The sequence below is a fragment of the Nomascus leucogenys genome, chromosome 18 (assembly GCF_006542625.1).
Source record: "Nomascus leucogenys isolate Asia chromosome 18, Asia_NLE_v1, whole genome shotgun sequence".
NCBI classification, from domain to species: domain Eukaryota; kingdom Metazoa; phylum Chordata; class Mammalia; order Primates; family Hylobatidae; genus Nomascus; species Nomascus leucogenys.
In genome coordinates, this window is record NC_044398.1 from 6,043,541 (window position 1) to 6,068,713 (window position 25,173).

The window sequence follows — 25,173 nt, forward strand, 5'->3', positions numbered from 1 at the left end:
AAAAATGCCATTTCAAGACAAGTTCTCTAGCTATCTCCCACTTCAACACCCACATTCATCCTCATAGAAATTCTGAAGCTGCTGTTTTAGGCACCTGAGAGGAAGCTCAGAAACTAAAGGTGATTTAGATTGCCACCTGTCAAGAATCCCCAGGAACTGGTGCTCTCTCTATTAGATGTAAAGTACAATTCAATTTACAAAAATTAGATCTGTTACTACACACTCAGGGAGATGTCCCCACGCTTCTCTGAGTACCATCTGCTTAAATGTTTTTGAATATTGGAAGCAAAAATGCAAAGCAAGGTTCAAACAGTTCAAATAGACTTTTAGTTCACTGGAGTTTTTGGTTTTATACATGCATTTTCTAAGAAATCCCAGAAATCACAAAAACAAAATTTAAATGAACCATCATATATTCTCACCTGAAAGGAGGAAAGGAGTTTGCTTATTTCTAACGGCATGACTGCTTTCTTGGTCCATCCAGGCATTTCCCAAATTTTCCTGTGGGAAGTCACTTTAAATTTATTCCTCTACTATTGAAGATTACATCTGGCTGGGGGAAACGTCTTACATATTTTATTTATTATAAGTTATTTGGAAGACTGTTGCTGTTTGCTCAGTGTGTACCCCAATGTCATTCCGAAAAGCCTAATCACCACATATGGTGGTTGGAAAAAGCAACCACTCTCTCATCCCACAATCATAAGAAAGAATATTTCTAACCCCCTACAGTGGGTTATTTCTGTGGCTCACAGGAATAAAAAGCAAGGGAACTAAAATGAGTCACAGAATTACTCTTATTAGAAAACATCTCTACCATTAGTAGATTATTATAATTTTTAAACCCTCACATCAGACGTTAGCCCCACTGTTACCTCAAGCTCAACACTTTCAGATTTCATAAACATAGGACTCCCTTTAAGGAGTTTTATGGTCACATACCTAAGAACAGATTGTATTATTAACTTCAGATTGCAGCTCAGGTAACTCAAGTATACAGATTTATAGGGTACTCAAATATGAGAACTGGAGTGTTAATGAGCTAACTGAATTTTAAAGACATAGCATACTTCTGGGACGCAAAACTGGAATTAAATTTATGTAAACTGGAACCCAAATACATTTCAGAGTGAGCATAATTCATCCACTAGTTTTTTTAAAACATAGCAAAATTAAATTGAAAAGTAAAAATGCCCTAAAGAGAGGAAATAATCCCAATGCAATTTTAAAATTTGGGAAACGAGATAATTTGGAGGGTCCACATGAATCAACTGGACTCCCTAAAGGGAGTTTAAAGGTTTAAGTGACTAAACAATTCTTCAGTGTCCCCAGAAGTTCTCTAATGCTGTAATACAACTTACAGGGACAACATAAATAACTACACTGCTTTCCTCCAAAAGAGACTGAAACAACTTCTACAAATTAGACACGACTTACATCTTTTATTTAATATAGACAATCTGTAATACATGTGAAATGTGTGTAGAGTATTTTGTTTAATTTACTTTAGTAATCCAAGAAGTAATCCTATCTGTATTAACTAAAGTATCCAGAGAGGTGTTAACTCACTCAAGAAATTCTTGTTTACCCTTTATATTTAATGGTTGCAAACTTTTTTTTAAGACTAGAGAAAAAAAAGAAAGTCTCAATTTTACAAAGTGGAAAGAAGACAAAGAAGAGGTTGACTCACTTGCCCAAGGTCATCCAGCAACCAGTGGAAAAGCCAGGGCCAGAGATCCCTCTCCATGCCTCAGAGCTCAGTGCAGTAACCAGACTACGGAGTCCGCCTTATAGTCTGGGGGCCTGCCTACGAAACGCAGCATAATATGCTTAATGGTAGCAAAAGAAGAAAAGAGTGTATCGTGTTATCCTCAAAAACGCTGAAGGCAGGCGCCTGCTGCAGAAAAAAACCTGACAGCTACAGCTGGAAACCTTTCTCACCCATTCGCTAAAACAAGTTAAGTAATCCAAGAAAATTCAGCTTCTTACTGTATATTTCTGGTGAGTGACTTTAGGGACACAATTGGAAAAATCAAGAAATGGTAAATATTCATGACTGTCACTCAACACTTACTTGTCAAAGAACCTAATCTACTGTCCATCCACTCCTACCATCTTCATTTTCACCAGTGGGCCAAAAAGGGATGCAAAGTTATCCGACTTTTGTAGCTCTGGCTTGATAAGATGGCTAGAGGCTTCACAGTCCAACAAGACCATGCATGCTGTCTCTCAAGATTAATAGTCATGGAAGTTTCAATGTGCCACCCTTTCCCAGGGATGGAATTGTTACAGACCACAATTTACTTGAGAGATTCTGGTTTTTTAACATCCTTTCCTCGTAACACAAGAATCTTCTCGTTGAATGCCCCTATATGGAACGTATTATTGGACTAAATATCTTTCAATAGCCCTGTAGTTTTAAAAATTACTTCATGGAAAAACAAAATAAGACTCTACGCAATGCAGTGAAATGTTAACATAGTCACTGAAGAATTACTTGACATAAAATAGATACCATCAAAACTCTCACTGCCATAATTTGGCAAAATCTATCAGTTATACAGCCTTAAATTTACAGTAAGGTCAATAGACATTCCAAAAACTTGATTTTAGGATTAAGAGTAAACAATATTCCATTTACAAAAATTTCATTGGTAAATATCTGAGAGCATCTAATAAAGCACAGTTAACATTATCCTAGGAGAGGAAACGGGTGAATGGTTGGTAATGGACAAAACAATGTTAATAACAATACTGAGTAAGGGTTTCTAAAAAGTTTCTAACAATCTAGTTGTATTGCACCAAATGTCAACTCTATATAGAACAAGTAAACACTGCCTCAAAGGAAGCAGCAGAATGAAGAAAAGTGGGGAAAAAAAATAAGTAAACAATGTGGCCAAACGTGGAGAAAATTAAAGCACTATCATGTTGCTGTGAAGGGAAAATGTTGATGGAATTTTTGTGAAATTGAAAGTTTTTGACAAAGGATGCAATCTTTCACAGATACAAAGTACTCTAACAAGTTTATTCAGGAATTGTTCAAAACACAAAAGCACCTAAGTGACCTTCTAAGAAAAGAATATTCACTCAGACATTATTACCAACATTATATACTGTAATATGCCCTATATTTTATAGTTGATATTTCATAATAGTGCTGTTAAAAATTAACAGCCATTTAAATTTATTCTTGTAAGGACACCACCCTCCCAACATACTTTTTATTCACTTTTTGTCTACAACATCCCCAACATATGTGCATCCGCTTAACATATCCAATGCCAAGAAACTATCTTTTCAGGTATTCCGAAACAGAAGCATAGAAAGAATATATCTCCTTCTGGGAAAACAGCTCTACTAGGCATTCAGCTACTCAAGCCATATCTAAAGGACCATTTCGATGTCATTTTAAGTTAAAGGCCATCAGAGATACAGACTATGTCCAAAAAATGGTAGTCAGAATAGTGGTGAATCTGCAAACCAGGAGATTTAAATAACACCTGAAAGGAATGGATGGAATACTTAACCTAGATATAAGAGGACTATGAGGAGGCTGCCTTCGAGTATTCAAAGGCAAGTTACATACAAGAGGGGAGAATAAGAATCAATAGGTGGAAGTTAGAGAAAGGCAAATTTCAGTTCAACAATGGAAAACTGTAACAACTAGAACTGCACAACAAAAGAACTGGTTGCCTCACTTTATGGGAAAAACCCAGTGGGTGCTCAGCAACCATCTGTCAGGGTGTCACCTTGAAGTGCACAGGGAGATGAACTGGGTGGCTTCCAAAGTCTGTGCACTTTTGGCTACTTCACTATTTTCCTACAGGATCTTGGGCAAAACTGACTCTCAGTTGTAAAACTGTGGCAATACAGTAGCATTATAATTTTATGGTGGTATAAAAGAGGAAGAAAATATCTTTTTTGGGGTCAGGCACAGTGGCCCACTCCTGTAATCCCAGCACTTAACTTGGGAGGCTGAGGTGGGCAGATTGTTTGAGCTCAGGAGTTCAAGACCAGCCTAGGCAACATGGCAAAAGCCCATCTCTACAAAAGAAAAATACAAAATTAGCTGGGGGTGGTGGTGTGCACCTATAGTCTCAGCTACTCAGAAGGCTGAAGTGAGGGGATCACTTGAGCCTGGGAGGCAGAGGTTGCAGTGAGCTGAGATTGTGCCATTACACTGCGCCCTGTGTAACACAGTGAGACCTTGTTTTTAAAAAAAAAAAAAAAGGAAAGAAAAAATCTCTCTTTTATAGATAATGAAATGCTTGTAGACATATGTCTGTGGTAAACATCAACCAACCTGATTAAAATGCATAAATATGAGATGAAATATGGTTATTTCATCAGGTTATCATACATGATAGAAGAATAAACCTCATGGGAGCCTTCTGGGCCATTGGGAAGGAAGGAGCATTAGAGTCCCATGAACAGCACCCTAAACGGAGCCACTGGGACCTGAAAGTGGAAATATGAGTTACCCTGTATCTAACTCCCAAAGAACAGCTTAGCCACTGGAAAATCTGGCTCTAACTCATAATTGTGAAATGCTTTTCAGCTGCCAAACATTTTCAATCACATGGAAACTGAGGTTGTCAGGCTTCCTTAAAATTCCATTCTTCAAAATAAGCCTCTCATCCCTAGAGGGACTAATTAAAAACAAAAGTCCACATTTCCAACCATCTATTCTTCTGGTCAGAAATACTAATGAGAAACTAGACTCACAGATAAAAGGCTATTTAACAGATTAGTCAACCCCCCTCCACCCTTTGGCATCACCAGCCCAAGCTCCCCTGGAAGAGTTTAACCACACGGAGAGACGAAACATGTCTCAAATGATTCACACCAAGATTAATAGTTCCAAGCCCCAGCACAGGGACTCGCAGTACCGTTACTACATATCCTATCTGTCACACCTCAAAATCTCAATCTACAGAAATGGAGGATTAATCGCCTCCTTTTTTCCTGCCCATCAATTCAGTTAAAGCAATGTCTAGAAAATATCACAAAGAGTTAATGCAAAATAGTATCAGAATTAACGGTATACTAAGGCTTCTACCATTAAAATTCCTAAGTAGTTCCATGATTAAAATAATTAAAGAAAAAATAGTAAGAGCCAAGAGAAAGGGGACATTTTATTATTTTCCAAAACTGACATAAGAAATTAGAAATTTATAGAAAAATGCCCTAACAGAAGATGACTTAATGACATTATTAGTAATGTGAATGTAACCAAAGAAAAATTAATGATTAGAAGCAAAGCACCAGTACCCTGCAGCTTTTAGAAAGAAACCAACAAGAACTCATTTATCTAGCACTGTAGGGGGCTGAGTTATTCAACACATTTGAGAGTTCACCCCACTCATACCTTAAGCAATAATATTGTATTTCAAACACAGCATATAGAACAGAAATCAGGCCGCGCACGGTGGCTCACGCCTGTAATCCCAGCACTTTGGGAGGCCGAGGCGGGCGGATCACGAGGTCAGGAAATCGAGACCATCCTGGCTAACACAGTGAAACCCCGTCTCTACTAAAAATACAAAAAATTAGCCGGGTGTAGTGGCGGGCGCCTGTAGTCCCAGCTACTCGGGAGGCTGAGGCAGGAGAATGGCGTGAACCCGGGAGGTGGAGCTTGCAGTGAGCCGAGATCGCGCCACTGCACTCCAGCCTGAGCGACAGAGCGAGAGTCCGTCTCAAAAAAAAAAAACAGAAATTAATCTCTTCACAATGATAGATATAATTTGGAACATCAATTATAATACTATGTTATCAAGGTAGATGTTTACCTTGTTTCTATATTAAATGAATACGAATGGCTGTGATTTTTAAAACTATATTCTTTTGTACTTTTAACAGATTTTTCTTTTCCCATCAGTTACCTGATTTTCAGGCTATCAATATATCATCTTTAGATCTTGCCAACATCCCTACCTTCATCAACATAACTTTTCCCCATCTTGTAATGTGTTGCTTCCAATCTAATGTGGGCTAGGAAACTAAGTAAAAAGTTTGTTAGAATTCTATGTAAAGTAACAGTTGATGGGATATGATTAAGGGCCTAGTAGCCACGCTTATGGACTAAATGTATGTGCTTTTATACATGGGTTTATGGTAGCACCTCAAGCTGCTTAGAAGTCTTCTTCTACCTACTTCAAGATTCTTAACCACATCCTAAAAAACAGATTCCAAGAAATCCAATCTCTTTGAGAGAAATAGATAAGGATATTAAAAACTACAACAATAAGGGATCTCTACTCTGAAACAGATGGATGGAAAATGCCATGGGAACACTAAGACGACAACTCCAAGGCAGACTTAAAAGACAACGGGAAAAAAAGATCAGGAACAGCTCCACGAAGGAAAAAACCTGCAAACTCAGTGTTGAAAGCCTTATCAGATCTTAGACCCATCCAGTGAAAGAAGGGACAGAGGAAAAAGCAATGAGTCTGTTTTTGCAATGAGTCTTTGTTTAGCTGTCAATCAGGAGGGGCATATTTTTCAAATGCAGGTATCTTTCTAGTAATCGTTGTTTCACTGGATCTTTATTGGCTTCAGAGTTGAAGATTCATAGCTGCCAATTAAATGACTTGTTTTTAATTGACTTATTGCAATAACATTAATCATGTTGCCCAATAATGATTTGCCAGCTTTGTCATATAAACTTAGGTAAACTTTAAGTGAACTAACTCAGTAACAGAAAATCAAATACTGGATGTTCTGACTTATAAGTAGGAGCTAAACAATAGGTACACACAGACACAAAGATGGAAATAATAGACACTGGAGACTCCGAAAGGAGGGAACCTGAGAGTGGGGAAAGGGTTGAAAACCCACTGGATACAATGTTCAGTATTTGAGTAATGGGTACATACACTAAAAGTCCAATCCCCAACAGTACACAATGTACCCAGGTAACAAACATGCATGTGTACCCCCTGAATCTAAAATAAAATAAAACTTTTTTAAAAAAATAATAAAATTAGGAAACGCCATTGGAGGGATACACTGTTTTAGGAAGCCCAATTCTGAATTGTGGCTATTGGAAAAAGAAACATATAAGATACTCGGTATTTGGCTATAAGTGCCAAATTCTTTTACTCAAAAACACTAATTATGCAGAAAATTTCTGATACGTTTCTCAGTAAGCCAGAAATCTATATAATGAAGTTGATACTTTCAATTTTCTACTTAATAATTCAATAAGTTCAAATTGGGCCTTATAAATATCACATTTAATGTCTGCTATCATTTTTTTCATTCATCATTCAGTCGTTCTAGACAAATGAGAAAAAATAAGAATATAGATTAGAAAAGAAGAGATGAAAATAGGTTTTACTTACAGAATATGATTACCCACCTGGAAAATCTCAGAAAACCAATAAAGAAACTATTAGAATAAATAAGATTTTGGTGAAATGACAGTACACAGACTAAGATACACAAATTATGCTGCCTATTAAAAAATAAGAAAATGTAATAGAGAAAACTTTCCAGTTCAAGATGACAGACTGAGTATACGCTTTCATGTCCCTTTTCTCTCAAGACAGGACATGAATACAAAAGGAAAAACCTGTAACAGCAAAAACAACAAAGTCAGGAAGGGGTAGTGATTATTACACAAAAGAGACTGAAACAAGTCTTTTGTGGGTGTGTGATGAAAATATAAACAAAGAGTAGAGGAAGCTAATGCTGAGATAAATGGAGGTACAGTGGAAGAAACAGCTAATCTCCCAGAGAGAAGATGAGCTCATGAGCAGGTAGAGAGGTGAGTATAAGAATTGAGAATAAAAACAACAGAATTAAATAACACAGTTGTATCAATTGCTCCACCTCCCCCAAATAAAACCCAAATAAAAAGGATGATTCCAGAGACAATCAGGCAAACAGCCGGGCGCGGTGGCTCACACCTGTAATCCCAGCACTTCGGGAGGCCAAGGTGGGTGGATCACAAGGTGAGGAGTTCGAGATCATCCTGACCAACATGGTGAAACCCTGTATCTACTAAAAATACAAAAATTAGCCAGGCATGGTGGTGGGCACCTGTAATCCCAGCTACTTGGGAGGCTGAGGCGGGAGAATTGCTTGAACCCAGGAGGTGGAGGTTGCAGTGAGTGGAGATTGTGCCACTGCACTCCAGCCTGAGTTAACAAGAGCAAAACTCCATCTCAAAAAAAAAAAAAGAAAAAGAAAAGAAAAAAAGCTAGTCTCTCATAAAAATCATTCAAATTGCCTACAAAGACAGGCTTATCCTATGAGCACTGATGTCCAAGAATCAAGAGTATCCCATTTGCTAACCTAGTGGCAATCCCTTCTGCCTATGGATGAACTTCTCATTCATTTACCCTAAAGCAATGTCTCATCCATGTGCACAGATCTATGCAAATTTTCCATAGTGGAAAAGCCTAGAGAAGAAAGAGACATATAGGAAAGCTGCACCAGTCAGGTATCCAGAATAATCAACAATCAAAAATGAAGAAAAGAACTATGACAAAAAAAAAAAAAACACTACTAAAGAAACAGAGATAATCTATAGAATATAACTTGAAAAAAATGTATATACCCATAACAATTGAAGGAAAATACATGACAAAAAAAAAAAAACAAATAGCATGATACAAAAATAACTGAGTACAAGGGGGACATTTTGATTGATGAGATTGAAATATTCAAAAAAAATTAAATGATACAATAAAGGAAATATGCAAAACACTGTAAAAACACAACAGGACAAAAACTACGAGAGAAAAAATGAGAAACAGAATCAACCTAGCAGGTCTATCATACAACTGCTAAGAGCTTTTTGAAAAGAAAATATACAAAAAAGAAAGAATATAATTATCCTTAAACATGCAGGCCATTCCCAGAGGAAAGTCATGAGAGGCAAAACAAGATGAGTCAGACTCACATTTAGATTCACACCTATAATATTCCAGTATAAAATGTACCAAAAAATCACAAAAGCTTCCAGAAAAACAAACACACAGAGAGATCATGTATAATAGAATAAGAATCAGGGTGGCATCAAAATTTTCTACCCCAATGTGACACTAGTATATAATGAAGCATTATCTTCAAAGTCCTAAGTAAAAGTTACTGTGAACCTAGAATACTATACGCAGTCAAATATCAAGCAAATGTGAGTCCAAATAAATACATTTTACCTAACACAAGCGTCAGAAAACCTCCTGCACTCAATATGCCCTTTGCTTTAAAAAGTTAATTATGAATGTACTCCAACAAAATGAGAAAGACAACCACGAAAGAGCAAATCACAGGACCCAGGAAATGGTGCCTTTAAGAGTGAAGTGGAGAAATCCCTGGCGATTGTTGTGCAGCAGGTGTAGAGAAGGGTAGTCAAGACTGGAAAAGGAAATTAGAGAACTAAGAGTAGCCTGGGTGCAGTGGCTCATGCCTGTAATCTCAGCACTTTGGGAGGGCGAGGTGTGTGGATCACCCGAAGTCAGGAGTTTGAGACCAGACTGACCAACATGGTGAAACCCCGTCTCTACTAAAAATACAAAATTAGTGGGGCATGGTGGTGCATGCCTGTAATCCCATCTACTTGGGAGTCTGAGGCAGGAGAATAGCTTGAACCCAGGAGGCAGAGGTTGCAATGAGCTGAGATCACACCATGCACTCCAGCCTGGGTGACGAGAGCGAGACCCTGTCTCAAAAAAAAAAAAAAAAAAGTAAATTTCAAAAAAGAATATGCGTGATCTTCAAGATATTTTAAAGGCCTGTCTTGATTTTTCAAAGAGAAAATGAAAGGTAATTAAAACTAAAAAATCCAAAAGGACCTAAAAGAATGCCATGGCCCAAATATGACATTCAGAATGTGGCAAGACATTGAACAGTTAAGGCACTATTTAAAAAGGCAAACCATTTGATCTAGATGCCAAGAGAATCTCTTTTTAGGGTCCCAAAGACGAAGCACTGGACCTCAAGTGAAAAAATAAAATAAAATCTTACCCCCAACAGTGGTGAAAAATATTTGTTATCATAATAATATTAACAGTGTATACTGCTTTTCAACTTTTAAAATCAAGGGTTTAATTATTTCATTTCGGTTATAAAAAAGAATGTAATGTTCTCAGTCTTGGCAATGTAAAAATAATCAGCTGACAGAAAATGGGAATTGGAAGGGAGGAAAGAGTAGCGGATATAGGTGTAGAGGGCATTAACATCATCTTCTTACATAGCGAGAGGTCAAAAGATTCTAAGAAAAGTTAATGGAGTAAGATATAGAAATTGAAATAAATTACAGTAAAGAGGTAATCAGTAGAAAAAATAAAATACTGGTAATATCGTAACTCAAAACTGAGGAAATATGAGATGAAGACAGCAGGGAATGCAAGCCCACTAAACTGTTAGGTGTCATAGTGGTGAATAAATTATGTTAAAATTTATAAATCAAAAGTTACGGACACTGATACACACACATACGTATGTGTGTATACACCTACATGCATGTGTGTGCATGAGTGCATGTGTGTGTGGTGGGCTTCTGATTCCTGAAAAAAATCTAAAAGTTTTTAACATATTCTCCACATTTTGATAGTTCTCCTAATTATGAATTCCACTTTCCCAAGGTAGAATATAAAAAAACTATGTTTTCCAGCCTCCATTATAGCCAAGATAAAGACGTGACCCAGGCTCCACCGACAAAACCTAACTCAGCAGTGAAACACATGAGGGAATGGACTGAGCAAGGAAAAGTCCATTTTCCTGGCACAAGTATGAAATGTGTTTCCAGTGAGAAGTGGCAGCAACCAACCTAGTCATGTTGGCATATGTACAATCTGCCCCAGCACATTGTTTTATGCCACTTAGGAACAAAGCAAAACGCAAAGCAGAGCCACAGCGCTGACTCAAGCCTCAGAGAAATATAGTACCATGCACTACGTCTCTTGGCTCAGGCTGGCCCATCTGCTCTGATTTAGAAGTGTTTATTACATCTTTCTCCCCAACTTTGATGCATTTGCCCTGAACTCCATAACTCAACAGGCTCAATCCTTCCTGACTCTGGTTAAAAACCATTCTTCGCTCTAGTTACCAAGCTGTTTTAAGTGGTTTGCTACACGCACTTTTTTTTTCCATAAACCCTGTTATTTTTAGTGAGCATGCATAGAGAATCCAATTTACTCTGCAGAAATGTATATACTCCATTATAGCAGAAATATCTGTGCAATGTATTGCTACAGATATGGAAGTAGCCTTCAGAAGAATAAAATACAGAAATGGTTAAAAGTGGTTGTGTTTAGGGAGGGAAGATGATACTTTGCATTATAAGCTCCATTGTACTGTGTGTTTCAGTGCTATGTTAATGGATTGCTTGAATTTTTAAATCTCTTCTGCCACATTCAAAAAGGAAAAAGGAAAGGGAAATACAGAAAAAAACTAATGATACGATCACAACACCAAATATAGAATATTAAAAAATAAACTTGAGATGTGAAATAGTTATGTAAGAAACTATATAACTTAATTAAACACATAAAAGAAAATACAAACACGTAAAGAAACAAACCAAGTTTCTAGAAGAAAAAAAATAAAAGCACAGAAAGTATATGTGTTTGGAAAGATTGACTATTCATGACTGGTAAGAGTAGCCCCAGTTTTGTTTTCTTTTTTTCTTTTTCTTTCTTTTTTTTTTTTTTTTTTTTTGAGATGGAGTTTCACTCTTGCTGCCCAGGCTGGAGTACAATAGCACAATCTTGACTCACTGCAACCTCTGCCTCCTGGCTTCAAGCGTTTCTCCTGCCTCAGCCTCCCGTGTAGCTGGGATTATAGGCACCAGCCACCACGCCCAGTAATTTTTGTATTTTTAGTAGAGGTAGGGGTTCACCATGTTGGTCAGGCTGGTCTCGAACTCCTGACCTCAGGTGATCCACCCGCCTCAGGCTCAGTGCTGGGATTACAGGAGTGAGCCACCATAACTGGCGCCAGTTTTGGAATAAACTAGAAAAGTAATATCCTTTTGTTAAACCTTTGTACATCACAGTTTCAATAAATTTTTAAGTTAAATTATCACAGCTCAGCACTGCAAAGCCAGGGTGTTATAATAGAAAAGATAAGAAATTCTTAACGATTACAGAATAAATACAGTTTCGTAAACAAAGTATCAGTTTAATGGGAGAGAGTTAAATGCCATCAAAGAAAAGAACAGAAAGTCAACACATTTAGACTTCTTATATTACACCTCAAATGTTAAATTAAGAACATAATGTACCTATAATCTTTTTTCATTATGAAATGAGGTAATGGATTTCTTTCTTTTCACTGCTATTCGTAACAGTGAAAGCAAACAGTTTAAACAAAATGAAAACTTGAGTCAAACTCAAATAATTTAAGTGTATAAGAGGACACCAAAAACACATCAGGTGGGATGTGAAATGGAACAATATAATTATATAATTTAATCTTGCTTTCCCCAGTTCCATGTGGAAGGAAAAAAATGCTAAATGAAAGAAAATATGGTAGTGTGATTTACAAGATCTATACAGGTCACATTTGCCCACCTGTAAAACACATATCTTTATATTATAAAGGTGGGCAAATGTGAAAGAAAATTCCTGACATGTGATAAAATATGTTATAAGCTGACATTTAGAAGCATTTGATCAGCAAAACTCTCAAGGGACAATTTTTATTATCCAGCAACCTGGGTTGAAGCCAGTGCTGTCCCCCACTGGCTGTAAGCTGCTCCACCTTCCCCAAACCTCAGTTTTCTTCCCTATAAAATAATGACACTGATGTCTAATTAGAAGAACTGTTTGAATACAAAAGGAAACATGCATAACATATGTAGTTTTAACTTTTTTAATTTACCATTTACCAGGAACTAAATCCTATTATGTAAGATATATTGGCCGGGTGTGGTGGCTCACGCCTGTAATCCCAGCACTTTGGGAGGCCGAGGTAGGCGGATCACAAGGTCAGGAGATCGACACCATCCTGGCCAACATGGTGAAACCCTGTCTGTACTAAAATACAAAAAATTAGCTGGGCATGGTGGTGCGTGCCTGTAGTTCCAGCTACTGAGGAGGCTGAGGCAGGAGAATCGCTTGAACCCAGGAGGCGGAGACTGAAGTGAGTCGAGATCGCGCCACTGCACTCCAGACTGGCGACAGAGTGAGACTCCGTCTCAAAAAAAAAAAAAAATTATATATATATATATATATATAATATAACATTAGGTCAGAACCCATAGTTATTATTTTAATCTTCCTTAAAATGTGCCTAAAATGTAAATCATAATAAAAATAGACCCCATGGCATGACTGACAATCTCAGTGTATTTTCTTCCCAGAGGATTTACCAGTTCCTTCTTTAATTTCTTTCACTGAAAAACCAAATGCCACATGTTATTTTTTAGATGGTTCAACAAATATTTACTGAGCATCTACTATACTCTAAACTCTTCAAGACTCTCATGGATATAGCAATGAACATAATACACAAAATTCCCTGCCCTCATGCGACTTAAAGGAAGTGGCCAAGGGCTGTCAGGCAGGACAATCAATGTAGTAGCCACATCCCAATACAGCATCCAACAGCCTAGAACTTGTTCCAATTAGTACAACAACTAACTACTTGTGATCATGACAAAGAAAATCCTACAGGAAGAATGACTTGGCAAGAGGGACCAACTTTCAAATTGTCAGCCATCCTGTTTTGGAACAGAAAAACAAATTATTCTCATCTGAGAGGAGGACACCGCCCTACCTGCTTTCTCTGCAAGGTCAAACCATATCCAAAATAATTCCAAACTAAAAATGAGACCATTTTTCCCTACGCCGAAGGAAAAGCATTTTAGTCTCACAGATTTTTGAATCATTTCTTAGTTTTTTTTTATATTAGAGGCTTCTTATAAGCGTGAAAGAAATACACACAGTTTTTAACATATGACTTAAAACGGCTTTACTATAGTCCCCCATCAGAAATATAAACTACTCTCAGCAATTAAACACAACACGTAACAAGAATCCTTTTAAACCCATATATCCTTGTACTGTCAGGAAGACATATAATTTTACCTAGCAAGAGTCTTTAATTACATTTTTAACTAAAGGTTTAGAGAAAAAGAAGAGAGAAAATATTTCTAATTTGTTGTTTTCAATTCACGAGATCATCAGTTATTCTGATATATAAGCTAAACCATTTAGGTTACATTATAATAATGCCCTAGAATAAAACTACTGTCATATTATTTATTCAGAATTATAACATATGTTTAATTTACAATGGCAGAGCCAGGCCCCGCTGTGGAAACCTAGTGGTATTAACCATGAAACTTGGCCTAAGAGAGGCCTCTAGTGGTTATAGGTAGTTACTAGCTCCCTTTCCATCCCAACCCCTCAACTGTTTGAGAATGTTCTTGATTTCATTAGCTCACTCTCTGTCCCCCTCTGCTCCCCTCAAACAGACATAGCCTCAAGCAAAATAGCTAGTATTCAGTCACGGAATTATTCACTTAAGTTCAAGTAACCAATTTTTAAAATGTATATTTTAACTGGCAATACTTAAATATTAGAGATTTTCTACAGACAAATTCTTCAACTTCTCCATAAAACCAGTTTAAAGCTATTCAGTCTAACAAATTAGAATTAAATTTCTAATTGAATCTATGGGTCTTCAGAACATCTTTTGCACCATTCACAAATACTTAGTGATTAACACCCAGGTGCAAATGCAAAGAGTAAACAGACTTGGTCCTTCATCCAGTTACTAAGGTTTGACTCCTTCCCCATTCCAGTTCTACAATTTCCCTTTCCTTTTTTGCTGAAGACCTCTGCTCCCTGATCCTCTCCGTTCCCATTAACTCTGCCAGCCTTAGTGCCTGTCTTGCTATTATCCAGTTCCCCCAATGAAGTCTTCTATAGCAAGAATGGAAATAACTGGGGTGAAAGGATGGGAAGAAAGAATGCTAAATCTAAGGACACTGAGCCCTCCCTCCCAGCTACAGTCACTCCCTCGTGCCACAGCTGAATTACTTCTAGCTCCTTTCCCCTAAGGCCTTGTCCTGCTCCTATGATAGCCTACCCCTAAAATATCTTGAGACTAGAGACGCCCAATATGTACCTAAAGAACAACTATTCCTTTCTATGAGGATGTCTTCATCTTCTACTACATAACCTATGTTTAAAAGAGAAAAGAAAGGGAAAGCAGGAAAAAGAGCTGGAGAGAAAAACGGAGGGAACAGAAATGAAGATCTTTTCTCTATCATTTCCTAATTTTGTTAAAATTAAAAAAAAAAAAAACACTTCCCAAGAACTTCAAAAAGGTAGGAGATTGCTTTGGGCAGAGAGTGATGGGGAGGGAAGACTGGGAGACAGTATCTTGTAATAGGGTGTATTTGAACAGAGAAGAACCCTCATCTAAAGCAGTGCACAGTGGCCGTGAGGCTACGAAATTCAGCAGGACAGACCCAGTTTTAAAAGCTGCTATACAAACCCATCTATTCAGAAAATGTAATTATCCATAAAACTCATTTCTTAGAAAGTAAGCATAATTGAAGTTTACTGTACAGTCATTCAATTTCACTTTGCCTTTCAAAGTAGATAAATTGTTCCTATTCTAATAAGATTCAAATAAATAATTTCTATATGCCATTATGAAACATAGACAACCATTAAGAAAAATCAAATGCAAGGTCAAAGCAAAACTTAAAACTTTTAAATAAATATTTCAATTTAGAATAAACTAATGTATTTATTCATAGAATACTGTTCTAAAGTTACTTTTTAAACTTTTTTATGAGCACCAAGAATAAGAAAAAGCACCAAATTGAAAACATTTTAATATTACAACATCTTTCATAGCATTGTTAAAATTTCTCTTGCTAATATTTATTACTTTTCAGCAAGTATTTATTGAGCACCAATCCTATTACAGTCATTGTTGCAGGTACTGGGAATTTTTTAACCAAAAGACAAAAATTTCTGCTGTCATAGAACTTGGAAGAAAGATCAACAATGTAAATAACAAGAGTACATAACATTTTAGCTCATGCTAATCGCTACGGAGAAGAGGAAAGAAGGAAAAGGTGAAAGGAAGTCTTGGTAGGATTCAGTATCAAATAAGCTGGTCAAGGAAGGCCTTAATGGTATTTGAGTAGTGCCTAACAGAATGATGTTGCAGGAAGTCAGGGACCCCGCATGGAGGGGCCAGCTGGAGCTGCGGCACAGGAACATAAATTGTGAAGATTTCATGGACATTTAACAGTTCCCAAATAATACTTTTATAATTTCTTAGCCTATCTTTAATCGCTGAATCCTGTTATCTTTGTAAACTGAGGATATATGTCACCTCAGGACCACTGTGACAATTGTGTTAACTTTATAAATTGATTGTAAAACGTGTGTTTGAACAATATGAAATCAGGTCACCAGAAAAGGAACAGAATAACAGCGATTTCTAGGGAACAAGGGAAGACAACCATAAGGTCTGACCGCCTGTGGGGTCAGGCAAAAAGAGCCACATTTTTCTTCTTGCAGAGAGCCTATAATGGACATGCAGGTAGGAGAGATATCGCTAAATTCTTTTCCTAGCAAGGAATATTAATACCATGGGAAAGAATGCATTCCTGGGGGGAGGTCTATAAACAGCCACTCCGGGAGTGTCTGTCTTATGCAGTTGAGATAAGGACTGAGATACGCCCTTGTCTCCTGCAGTACCCTCAGGCTTATTAGGGTGGGGAAAAACTCTGCCCTGGTAAATTTGTGGTCAGACCGGTTCTCTGCTCTTGAACCCTGTTTTCTGTTGTTTAAGATGTTTATCAAAACAATACATGCACCGCTGAACACAGACCCTTATCAGTAGTTCTGCTTTTGCCCTTTGCCTTGTGATCTTTGTTGGACCCTTATCAGTGGTTCTGCTTTTTCCCTTTGTCCTGTTCCCTCAGAAGCATGTGCTCTTTGTTAGACCCTTATTAGTAGTTCTGCTTTTTGCCTTTTGAAGCATGTGATCTTTGTACCTACTCCCTGTTTTATACCCCCTTCCCTTTTGAAACCCTTAATAGATAAAAAACTTGCTGATTTGAGGCTCAGGTGGGCATCACAGTCCTACTGATATGTGATGTCACCCCTGGTGGCCCAACTGTAAAATTCCTCTCTTTGTACTCTTTCTCTTTATTTCTCAGCCGGCCGACACTTATGGAAAATAGAAAGAATCTATGTTGAAATATTGGGGGCGGGTTCCCCCGATAGAATAACAGTGAATGAAGGGGCATTCTGGAGAAAGAACATTTTCTAAAGGGTGGATGGGTGGTGGGAGGTGGAAAGCGATGAAATCAGGTAAATTCTTGTAGGCCATGGTAAGGAATTTGACTTCTCTCTCAATGGGAAATCACTGAGGCCTTTTGAGACTAGAAGGAATATGATATGACTCAGATTAAAAGTATCAACTCTGCCTATGGCAAGGAAAGGTCAGAAGCACAAGACAGTTGTTAGGTGGCTATGGCCAAAACCCAGGAGAGAAATGCTAGTAGTCTGGAGCAGGATCAAGCAGTGGTCAGATTTGGGACATATTATGTAGGCAAAGCCAGCAGGATATGCTTCGGAATTTAATCTGGGAGGCAGGACACACCAGAAAAGGATAAATTAAAAAGACTGTATGGTATAAAGGCAAATTCTTAAACATTTTAATAATTAGCATAATTTAATCTTCAGGTAAAGTTTAAACATGTCAGAATTATAAGTGTCAGTTTTTTCTTCTCTATAGATATGTGAAAATCACCTGGACCTTATAAATGATTGTGCTTCAGTTCTTTTTTTGCAGTGTTGTTATGTAGTTGATTCTAGGTTAAATGACAATGATGCTTGAGAATCTGAGTTTCTTTCAAAGCCTTTTGTTTATTCTCCTGCCAAAATCAAGTTCCTATTTTTGAAGGCATTGAAGGCAGCTTCTCTGAATTTCTCCTTATTTAAGAAAAATCTTCCTTTCAAGCTTGACAGCACCTCAAAAGCTATTCGGCCTGGCCACTGCTTTGTTAACAGTGCAGCTCACTTTTTAACTCATTTTGAATGTGGTCTGCATGTCAGCAGGAAAGTCCATTAAAGCCCATAACCTTAACCACTGTTCTTACTCCTGGGAAGGCTTGGGAGAGAACAGCCCTACTTATGAGCTCCTGTTTCACATCAGCATGACAGCTGAGCTGAGTTGCAGGGAGAAACTGAACGAAGGGTGTGGACAGAGCTGCATGATAAAAGGAAACTCTTCCTAGCTAAGGACACCAAGGCTCTCCCTGAGTCCATAAAAGGGCTCACTACAATGTGAAGTAAAGGAAATGAATTAAACACAAGATAGTACTTCTTTTTATTTCTTTTTTAAAAATTTCGTTCAAGTTTAACATACATACAAAAAAGGTGCACCAAATGAGTGTTCTGCTCAATTTTCAAAAATTTAACCTGAATAATCAGCACTCACAACAAGAAACTGTTATCAGTAACTCATAGCCCTTACACCCTCTTCCAATTATTAACCACTCTCATGATAATCACTAGCCTGACTTCTAACACCATCAATTAGTTTTGTCTATTGTTTACCTTTATATAAAAGAAATCACTCAGTATGTACTTACTTGAGTCTGGCTTCTTTGTGTTTATGAGATGAATACACAACATTCCATTACATTTTTAGTTCATTTATTCTCATCGCTGAACAATATTATATTTACTTATTATTGATCCATTCTCTAGTTGATGAGTACTTCAGCAGTTTACAGTGTGGGGCTACTAGAAGTAATGTTCCTATGAACACTTCTGTATTTTTTTTTTTTTTTGTATATTTCTTCATACATACACATACAGGATTGGAATTGCTAGGTTATAGGGTTCAGGTAGATACTGCCAAACAATTTTCCAAAATGGTTGTACAAATTTATATTACCAACAATAGTCTATGAGAGTTGATTGCTCCACATTCTTGCCAACACTTTTCAAGACTGTACAAGACTGTACCTGTGCCTCTTCAAGACTTTTACCCATATTTCTATTGGATATTGGTCTTTTCTTTTTGATTGTATAAGTACTTTATATTTCCAGATATCAGTTTCCTTGAGTTTCTCCAAATCTGTAGATTATCTATTTACTCTCTTATTGGCGCCCTTTTGATGAATAAATTTTCTTAAATGTAATGAAGCACAATGTTATCAGCCCTTTTTTAATGTTAGTGTTTTATTAGTGCACAAGATCACATGAACATATTCACCTATGCTTTCTCCCAAGAGCATTATTTTTTCCTTTCACAATTAGATCTGCAACTCAGCTGTAATTGATGCTTGTGTGGTAAGAGTTAATATAATTATTTTTCATAGTACCCAAATGAATCAACATCCTCTATTGAGAAAACTACCTTGTCCTCTCAAAATTGCAAAGTCACCTTTGTCCTGAATCAGATAACCAGCATGTCTGTTTCTAGACTCTTATTTTATTCCGTTGGTCTATTTGTGTATTTTTATACCTATATAATGTTATAACTACTACAGCACTAATAACACATCTCAACATTTGATAATTAAGTCTTCCAGTTTTCTTCTCTTCAAGATTGCTCTGGCTCTTCTTGGCCTTACAATCCACTAACATGCTATATGCTTCAGTTTATGGGCCTTTAATTTTCCTGAATAATATTTTATGATTTTCTGTGTAAAGTTCTGACATATGTATCACTAAATTTTTCCCTAGATAGTTCTAATATCAAGAGGAAAGCTGTCAAAATTTCACTAGGAATTCTAATTTTTGCTGCAGGCATTTTGCAACTACTCTTCACCAGAGTAAGATAATTACCTTCCATTTCTAGGTTGCTATGAAATTTTAATCATGAATAAATATTGAATTTTAATAAATACTTCTCTTGCATTATCAAGGTAGTCAGGTTTTTTTTTCCTGTTTTCTGTTAATATGAGGAATTGTATCAACTGCTTTGTGAATATTTATGAATATTATGTGATCTACATTTATTTTAAAAGCTGTCTATAATTTTCCTTTCTTATACTGTCCTAAATAGCTTTGATATTAAGATTATGCTGGCCTTATAAAAAGAATTTGAAAGTTTTCTCTTTGATTCCACTCCCCGTAAGGGTTTGCATAAGGTCTATATTTTAGAGAATTCACCAGTAAAGCCATTTAGGCCTGGGGTTTTCTCTGTATGAGAGTTAATAACATTAAATTTAATTTTTTAATAGGTCATGACTATTCAGATTTTCTAATTCCTCTTGTATCAATGTTGAATGACTTATATTTTTCCAGGAAATTGTCAACTTTACTCAAAACTTATTTGTAAAATTATTCATAATATCCTGTTTGTCTTACCATTGTCTGTGGGCTCTTCATCATACAAACAAATATTTGTCATTTGTTTCTACCCTATTTTTTCCATTAGTTAAAAGTTTATCAATTACATTGATCTCTTCAAAGATCTAAATTTTACTTTATTAAATTACTCTACAGATTCAATTTCAGTAATTTCTGCTCTTGATTACTTCATTTCTTCTACTTTCTCTAGGTTTGATTTTCTTTCTGGAGATGGAAATTCAGATCATTAATTTTTTTAATTCTTATTCCTATTTCCTAAATTTATATATTTACAGCTATAAAGTTTCCTCTGAGTATGGCTTAAGCTGGTTCTTGAAACTTTTGATATATTGCATCTTCATTAACATTCAGTTCAGTCTCTTTTCTAATTTTTTAGTTTCTTCTGTAATCCACGGTTATTTAGAGTAAGTTACTTAATTTGGAGGAAGCTGAGGCTTTTCTAGTTGTCCTTTTCTTTCACTTATTTCTAACTGAATTCCACTATTGGTAGAGAACATAATCTCAATGACTCCAAGCTTTTGGAATTTTTTAAGGTTATATTTATGCCCCAGAATTTGGCCAATTTTGACAAATGCTACATATTCTATTGATAGTTTGGTGCACAATTAGGACAACTTTACAAATTGCTTTGTTCAGATCTTCTATACACTTAACAATATTTTGTCTGCTTGATTAAGCAAGATTTAAGAGGGATGTCTTAAAGTCTCCTACTGTAACTGTGAATATGTTCATACCTCTTCTGAGTTCTGTGTTTTCTTTGTTTAGTTTATGGCTTTATTTATTTTCAAACTATGTTATTAAGGATGAAATAGGATTAGGATATCTTTATGGTGGACTGGTCCCTTTGGCATTATGAAATGCTCCTCTTCACTTCTAGTAGTCCTTTTTGCCTTAATGCTTTATTCGAAATTAGTATATCTACACCAGCTTTCTTTTTCCATCCTTTCATTTCCAACGTTTTGATGTCCTTATATTTAAAGTATGCCTTTTTTAAGCTACATGTGGTGGTGGTAGTTGTTTTTCGTGAAGTCTGAGGATCTTAGACTTTTACTACGTTTATTTAATCTTTGTGTATTTAATTTAATTACTTCTATATGTGGGTTTATATCATCTTATCATCTATTATCTATTGACCCATCCATTTTTCATACTTATTTCTTTATTTTGGATTAACCAAATATTTTTATTAATTTATAGTTCTCTTATTAACTTGCTAGATACGCATTCTTTCCCTGTTATTTCAGTTGTTACACTGGAGATTATAACTTGTATCCTTGATTATAACCTAATCAGAACATTACACTTCATAATAATCCCAGAACAACAGAATATTTTAACTCCATGTAAGACCCCCTAGCTTTTGTGTTTTTATTGTCTTACATTTCAATTCCATATATTTAACTTAAACTTCACTAAACTTAAACTTTCACAGAAAATTATCACTACTGTTTCGGATAATCAATACTAAGCTATAGTATATGCTCTCCTCCATATTTTCTTTCAGAATCATTTTCCTTCTGCCAAAGGGAGCTCCCTTGCAGTACCTTCTTTTAGTGAGTGCCTGCCAGCGATAAATTCTCTCAATTTCTGTTTGCCTAAACTATTTTTATTTCATCTTAATTTTAAAAAGATATTTTCACTGAGTACAGAATTGTAGGCTAGCACAGTCAGCAATTTAAGATGTTATACCATTGTGCATACAAGTGTGGTTTTCTTTGAATATAATCTTAAAAGTTAACAAAGCTTGTGTAATGATGTTCTGAAATCTTCATGAGAATTTTTTTTAGATATTGTTAGTGATTTTCTCTCTCATCTTTTTCTGGAATTCAAATTGTATATAAGACAGATCTTTTGGCCAGATCCCAAATGTGTTTTATCCTCTTTTCTGACTTGTGCTTCAATTTGGACATTTTCTATTAACTAGCCTTCCAGTTCATTATTGCTATCATCTACTGAGTCCAATATGTTATAAGCCTATTCACCGAGTTCTTATTGTCAGATACATATTTTTTTCATGGCTCCACAAAGTTTACTTGATCCATATACATACATGTACACACACACACACACACACACACACACACACACGCCCAACTTTCCAGGGTAATTCTCCACCCTCTTACCTCTTTTGTTTCTTATTTTCTCTATGTTCCTAAGCATAACAATCAAGATGTCCTTGTCTGCTAACTCCAATATCTGGATCAGCTGTGCTTCTGCTTTTTATTGTTTCTTTCCCCTTTGTTATTGATCAAATACTCCTGTCTCTTCATCTACTTAGTTTTTTATTGAATGCTGGTTTATAGAAGTTCCAGATAACGAGAGGATTGACTCCTTGCTCTGCTGGGCAAATAGAGTAAAAGTACATAATTCAATAAAAAACTCAAAGGGGTAGAGGCTGTGTCATGGGTTTGAGATGACCTGGTCTACATCTGGTTTGCCTCTAATTGTAAGACCTAACTCTCCATGGCTTTCAATTGAGAGTATGATTGCTCTTTGTTACCTCATTATCAAGTGATAGCTTCACTTTCCAGATATTTTCTACTTACCTTTCACCATTGACACCTTTAGAATTTGGCAAATAAAAGGTCAAGTATGTGTTTAAATCCCCTCAAAATTTCAATTTTGTCACTACAGCCCCACAAAATATGAGTTCTATACACCTGGATTCTACACACCTGGTTGAGACCAAATAGCAAGTGTAGCCAACTAAAAAGCAGCTATAGGTCATCGGTGTCAACGTGCCACTCATTTCAGGGCTTTGAACTCACACAGCTGATTCTCTTAAGCCAATCCACTTACACACACACACACACACACACACACACACACACACACACACACCCATGGCACAGGGTAGGTCTCTTTTTTTTTTTTTTTTGAGACGGAGTCTCACTCTGTCACCCAGGCTGGAGTGCAGTGGCACGATCTCAGCTCACTGCAAGCTCTGCCTCCCGGGTTCACGCCATTCTCCTGCCTCAGCCTCCCGAGTAGCTGGGACTACAGGCGCCCACCACCACGCCCAGCTAATTTTTTTTTTTTTGTATTTTCAGTAGAGACGGGGTTTCACCGTGGTCTCGATCTCCTGACCTCGTGATTCACCCGCCTCGGCCTCCCAAAGTGCTGGGATTACAGGTGTGAGCCACCGCGCCTGTCTCTTAAGCACTTCAAAACTCAAGAATTTTCTACTGTGCTTTTCAGAAGTCTCCAGCTTAGCTTTTTAATATCAAGTTCAGAATTGAGTGGAAAAACCAGCTGTGGTTTCTAGGACCATTAAGTCTCTAATTTTTTAATTCCCTTGAGCAACATTCAAAGACTCTGCTCCTTTCTCTATCCCCGAGCAACTATTTATTTTGGTTTATAACTTCCAAACCATGTATCAAGGATTAAGCAAGAAGTATGAATTCCTCCTCAAGTGTCCCAGAGGCATTTTAGTGTATAGAGTATGATAATGTGTGTTCAACAAATCATTTTTGCCTTTAATATGCTTTCTTTTCTCGATCAGGCATTCCAAAAGATATATATTGGGGTTTAGTTGACACATAATGAATAAAACTCAGGGATCTAATGAGTCATAAGACAAAAACAACTGATAAAACACAGCTAATTAAAAGAGATTATAATATAAATTTTGGTTACTATAGAATTCATCAAGATGAATTAAAAAAGCTTCACTCTGGGGGGAAAAAAACCCTCATTTTCCATATGAATATTTGGTTATAGGGCCTTCTTCTTTAAAATCATCTCTAAATCCTAGGAGGAAAAAGCTAAGTATCAAAATTTTTACCTCTTTTGATACATCAAAAGAAAACAGGAGAGGTACCATCATCAGCAATGAAGAGAGTCTCAAATAGACACAAAGCAATCAAGAAGTCGGCTTTCACTGTCACAACCGGATGAAAGCATCCCAAAACAAGACAAAATAATGACGCTAATAAGTCAGAGGTCTGATGCATCACTTTCTCATTCAGTAGAGATCGCTTGTCTCCTCTTTCATCTTTCCCAGTAGGATAGAGCCCTAAGGAAAATGGATCTGCATTCTAGGATCAGACAAAGATGCAACCAGTAGATTTAATACAGTGATGCAAAAGCAAACTGATATCGATGTAAATATAAACAACTTCACCCTTCTTTCTGCCCCTAACTCTCCTCTCTTTGCTTCCACCGTTGCCAAAATGAAGTATTAGTATACTTGTGCTTTACCATAAGCTGCTACAAATGCTTTTTGAATGTTTAAGGTATTATATATAAAGAGAGATATGTAAATAAAGTTCTAAAAGTGCTTGCCCTGACCATATGTGAATGCCCTCCGCACCGCACCATGACAAAACATCATATCCCCATACAAAAGCACCATCTACACTAAAAATACAAACCCCGGGATAAGTGGTGGATACATGTTGCAAACAAGAAGCCAACTCTAGTTTAACTATAATTTGGAACATTTGGCTATTTGAAAGAAAACCCAGTGTCTGACTTGATTTGAAAATGCCTGCAAAAAGCATTAAATTATTTTCATGAAGCTATGAATAACTCAATCTGAAATATTGCACTTAATTACAGCAACTACAAATAGAATAGCTCAGGATCATTTGTAAACATGTCAAGTCTTTAGATGGTGTCAAGTGAGTCTTCAGAAACGTTTACTATAACAAATCTTACATCTTCTACTAAATTATAAAACTCTCTTCACCTAAAAACATCCTAGGCTACACTTTTACAGCAGTAGTATCTGCAGGTTATTTTCATGTAACTAACCCAAGAAATAGCCTGTAAAAGCTATGAGAATGCCAAAGCTCTTAAAAGTGGTAAAAATAAAATGCCCTATGTCTTAGGACTATAGCAGTATATCAAGAAAAAA

The 25,173-nt window shown here is 36.5% G+C and overlaps 1 protein-coding gene across 1 annotated transcript in view; it reads right to left on the reverse strand.

The window, feature by feature from the left end:
* The window catches only part of BCKDHB (branched chain keto acid dehydrogenase E1 subunit beta), a 234,311-nt gene that overhangs the window by 118,370 nt on the left and 90,768 nt on the right, over positions 1-25,173 (reverse strand). The gene's annotated exons all lie outside the window — the stretch shown is intronic.